This window comes from Crocuta crocuta, unplaced genomic scaffold (genome assembly GCF_008692635.1).
Source record: "Crocuta crocuta isolate KB4526 unplaced genomic scaffold, BGI_CrCroc_1.0 scaffold1880, whole genome shotgun sequence".
NCBI lineage: Eukaryota > Metazoa > Chordata > Mammalia > Carnivora > Hyaenidae > Crocuta > Crocuta crocuta.
The window spans coordinates 62316-67529 of record NW_027527844.1 but is presented as its reverse complement, the minus strand read 5'-3'; positions in this window follow the sequence as shown (position 1 = coordinate 67529).

The window sequence follows — 5214 nt, the reverse complement described above, 5'->3', positions numbered from 1 at the left end:
CTATCCCTGTTTTACAGATAAAGAAATTAAAGCTTCAAATCACAAATGATAAGGTCCCATAGTGTGTGGCAGAGTCAAGAGTCAAGCCCAGGTTTGTTCTGTCTACACCTCCAAGTCTTTATAACTCCTGCTTATTAATAGAGAAAAAATGTGGTTGAAATTTCTTTTTGACAGAGTAGGACAGGTTTTCATTTGGATGATAATGGGTTATTTGACTCAATTCATCTACTCACCTCCTCCCTCTAAGCGATTTGGGTGTTACATAGAATCATAGAAATAATACATTTGAACCTGTGTTCTGCCACCTTCAACTTATGTGTTCTTGGCAAACAAGTTTCCCCTTCTGATCTCTACTTTTCTGACATGTAAAATGGATTTGTAATCCTGGATTTACTTAGCCAGGATTAAGACGAAAATACATTCACTAAGCACACATAAGGTATTCCACAAACATCAGAAGACCAATCACTACCATTCTATCTCTTAAGTGCTCTGGGCATTTCCTGGGACCAGAGGGATTCATTGTAGCTCTCCATCCACTTTGGAAAATGACCAGTGAGGAGACAAACACCCCCAACCCTGCCACCAAAACTTACCTGAATTCTGTCTTAGGGTAATCAATGGAACAGATTATTTTCTGACCTTTTCTAAGTGAGATGTGCTCAAAAGTATCCCGAAGAGCTAATTTTTTTTTTTTTCCAGAAGCAAATGATAAGGCTTTGCTCATAGATCTGACCAGAGTACATCCAGGGATGAGAGCAAATCTTTTGGATTTGATGCAAAAGACCAATTTGTGATGGGGCTACTCTGTGATAATTGGCTAATTTAACTCAATCATCAAGAGGGCACAGAGCTCAACAGACCAAAGATTCCAGACTGATCTACACATGGATTGCTTGGCCATGAAGCATGCTATCCCCTTAATTCCATCTAGCCTCTTGCTACTTTGTTGTAGGACAATTACCTATCCAGTTATCAGGGAACTGAATGATTGATTCAAATTGAGAACAAATAATAGAGACAAATCAGGGGCAAACAGGGTAGGATTTTCTAAGTACAACACACATACAGAAAAGTATAAAAACCAATGAATTTTTAAAGTGAACACACCAATTGAACTTCATCCAGGTCAAGAAACAGAATATTAGCTGGATCCCAAAAGTCTTCCTCATGCCCCTTCTAGCCACTACTGTTTCCTCCAGGGAAAATTAATTTGCCAAAAGACAGATCAAGAAGGGGTGAAACTTGGGGCGCCTGGGTGGCTTAGNATGGGAGGCAAGACACGGAGCAGTGAGTACAAAGTGAACACAGTGTTCTTAACTATTAGTCTAGTCTCTTTATAGCCACACTGTGACAAGAGAACAAGCAAAATGACAGCCTGGGAGGGTAGACTGAGAATTGGACACATTGGCAGTATGATTATAGGCAAGAGACTTCATTTTTCTCGTTTTCAGCCATGGTAAAATAAGAAAACAAATAGAAAATAAAGTAATGTCTACCTTGAAAGGCTATTGTGATAATTAAGTAAAACCATGCATTTATATTTTATTATATAAACTTAGTAGGTGTTCAATGAATAGGAGCTACTATTTTGCCATCACCGTTATTGCTGAATTTAAACGATGCAACATAATCCTAATCTCAAGGCAGGCGCACTCCTGAAGGGATTGGCTACAGTTACCTTTATCTGCTACAAAGAGCATGTTATTTGGGCAACCTATTTCTTTACTGTTTATTTAAACCATATCAAGTGTTTAGATTGAGTAGAGAGCAGTTCAATTCGGAAGTTCACACTACACTATAACAACTGGCTTGTGTATTTTATTTAGCAAGCAATTATCCTTATCCATTGCCCAAAAAAGTTTTATTTCTATTTTACAAACATTGCTATTTGAGGATAGTGTCTTTAGGTGACACCTGTAAAAACAATGCAGTGACCCTGTACACTTGGGCTTGTTTGACATCTTGGAGATTACCTCCCTTTATTTCAACAGGCCTCAGCTCTAACCCCTGATAGTCCCCCTCACTAGAGGTGTAAGCCACTTTAATTGCCACCCTAGCTTTAATCTATGTCAATAGCAGTGGCTGCCAGAGGTGAAGCCTTTTGGCTGTCCTCACCGACAGACACAAGGCCAGTTCCTACAAATATCCCTGAGGACCAGGTTACAGATGCCCAAGAGTTCATTCTACCTGCTTCATCAAATAACCAACATGTTTCTGGGCAATCAAGGCCCAATCTCAGCTCTGCCACTTGCAATTAGTTAGGACTGCAGGCAAACATTGAAGAGAAACCAATGGAACCTCCCCATGGGGAGGGCTGCAGGAGCAGGGTGGGGAAAATAGAGCACAGAGGGTCCAAGTGCTGTGATGGGTGAACTAAAAAAGAGTAGGGTATCATGTTCAGAATATCCTTTTCACACCATTTTTGTGAGTTGCTCATATCTTATTATGGCCATCTCTTTTTAGTCATATGTATTATGATGATTGAGAAATGTGTTATCTTTTCTGTTCCTCTAAAGAACACTGAGAAGCAGGTGAGGGTAGTGATTGGTTTATTTATTTAATTTTATTTTTTTAATGTTTGTTTATTCTTGAGAAAGAAAAATAGAGAATGAGCAGGAGATGGGCAGACGAGAGAGGGAGAGAGAGAATCTGAAGCAGGCTCCTCTCTGTCAGTGCAAAGCCTGACATGGGGCTCAAACCAACGAGCTGTGAGATCATGACCCAAGCTGAAGTTGGATGCTCACCCGAGTGAGCCACCAAGGCACCTTTAGTGTTTGGTTTAAACTTATTTTTAAAATTAACATCAATAATCTTGGCTTCCTTTTTCCACAAGTGACGCTGGGAAAACTGACTATCCACATGCCAAAGAATGAAGTTGGACACTTACCTAACACCATATACAAAAATTAACTCAAAATGGATCAAGCACCTAAACGTAAGACCTAAAATAATAAAACTCTGAGAAGAAAGCATAGGACAAAAGCTTCACAACATTGGATTATGCAATGATTTCTTGGATATGCTACCAAAGACACAGGTAACAAAATAGAAAAATAGACAAGTTGGACTTCGTGACAATTTTTAAATTTCATGCATCAAAAGATACTACCTACAGAGTAAAAAAAGCAACCCACAGAATGAGATAAAATATTTGCAATTCCTATATATGATAAGAGATTAATATTTAGAATATGTAAAGAGCTCCTAAAACTTAACCACAAAAACCTATACAACTTCATTCAAAACTGGGCCAAAGACTGGAATAGACATTTCTCTCAAAAAAGATATACAAACAGCAAACAATATGAAAAGGTGCTCCATATCACTAGTCATTAGGGAAATGCAAATCAGAAGTACAATGAGATATCACCTCATATCCATTAGGATGGCTACTATCAAAAAAGCAGAAAACGATAAGTGTTGGCACAGATGTGCAGAAATTAGAAGGCTTGCGCACTGTCAATGGGAATGTAAAATCATACAGTAGCAATGAAAAACAGCATGGCAGCTCCTCAAAAAATTAAAAATGTAATTACCACATGACCCAGCAATTCCATTTCTGGGTGTATACCCAAAAGAATTTAAAATACAGTCTTGAAAAGGTATTTGTATGCCCAGTTTCATAGCCGCATTATTCACAATAGTTAAAATGGGGAGGCGACACAAATGTCCATTGACCAATGAATGGATAAGCAAAATGTAGAACAAACATACAATGCCATATCATTCAGCCTTTAAAAAGAAGAAAATTCCATAATATGTTACAAAGACAGACATTGAAGGTATTATGCTGAATGAAATAAACCAGTCACAAAAATTCAAATATTGTGTGAGTCTACTTATATGAGATACTTAGAATAGTCAAAATCATAAAGACAGAGAGTATAATGGTGGTTTCTGGGGAGTTAGTGTTTAATGGGGACAGATTTTCAGTTTTGCAAGATGAAAGGACGTATAGGGATGGCTGGTGGTGGTTGGATGCACAACACTGTGAATGTATTTAGTGCCACTGGACTGTATACTTCAAAATGGTTAAGATGGTCAAGTTTATGTTGTGCATATTTTACCACAAGCTTTTAAAAAAGAAAAACAAATGACCATGGCTTTCATGATCTTTTGCCCCAAGCCTTCAACAAAAGCACTTGGTAATATCTGGTAGGATGCTTCTTGCCCTCAGAAGGAAAGATATGTTCTTTCTGGAACTTTCTGGCTTCCTTTTTACAATGCCTGGCCTTTCCCCAATCCAATTCCATCTTGTCTTTGGGCTCATCCCACCTCAAGGCTCCTACAGGTACCAGCCCCTGGCTTCTCCCTACTTACCTATGGTCCTTACTCTGCAGGGCCAGACACTCTGGGCTTTCCAGTTAGGCAGCTTGGAGGTTTCTCTATAAATGCCAGCATCCCTGGCAAACCATTCCTTTTTGTAAGGACAAGATTCAGCTCATGCTTCTATCTCCTTGGGAAGCTTTCCCAGACCCACCCAAGAAAACTTGATCTTTCCCTTCCTTGTTGCCACCTTTACCTGACCTGGAGCCCAGCACTGAGTCCTTTACATAGGGAAGGACTATTCATCTCTTGGTCTCACACTCAGTGACACCCCCTGAAGAGTAGGGGCATAGTTTTATTATTATTCATCTCCATGTCTTTAGCTTTTAACCCAGTGCCTGACATGTGAGAGACATTCATCTCCCAGATTGATGAATGAGTCTTGGTGCTGATCATACACTATGAAAACTTTAGTTGCCAGTTTGTTTTGTCCAAATTTTTCTCAAAAAGTAACAATAAAGTAATAATAATTTCAATCTTTCCTACATTCAACTTAAAGTAGAAGCTTGTTTTAGTGACATATTTATTTGTATTAAAAAAATAACTAGAGGGGCGCCTGGGTGGCTTAGTCGGTTAAGCGTCCGACTTTCGCTTAGGTCATGATCTCACGGTTCGTGGGTTCGAGCCCCGCGTCGGGCTCTGTGCTGACTGCCAGCTCAGAGCCTGGGGCCTGTTTCAGTCTGTGACTCCCTCTCTCTCTGACCCTCCCCTGTTCACGCTGTCTCTCTCTCTCTCTCTCCTAGAAATAGATAAAAAAAAACATTAAAAAAAAAAATAACTAGAAACCTACAACCAACTGGCCCTCCTGCCAGCCTTCCTTCCATCTTTCATTCCTGCTCCCCTCACAGAGCTTCTAGGGCCTGGTCTACTTGGCCCATTACACTC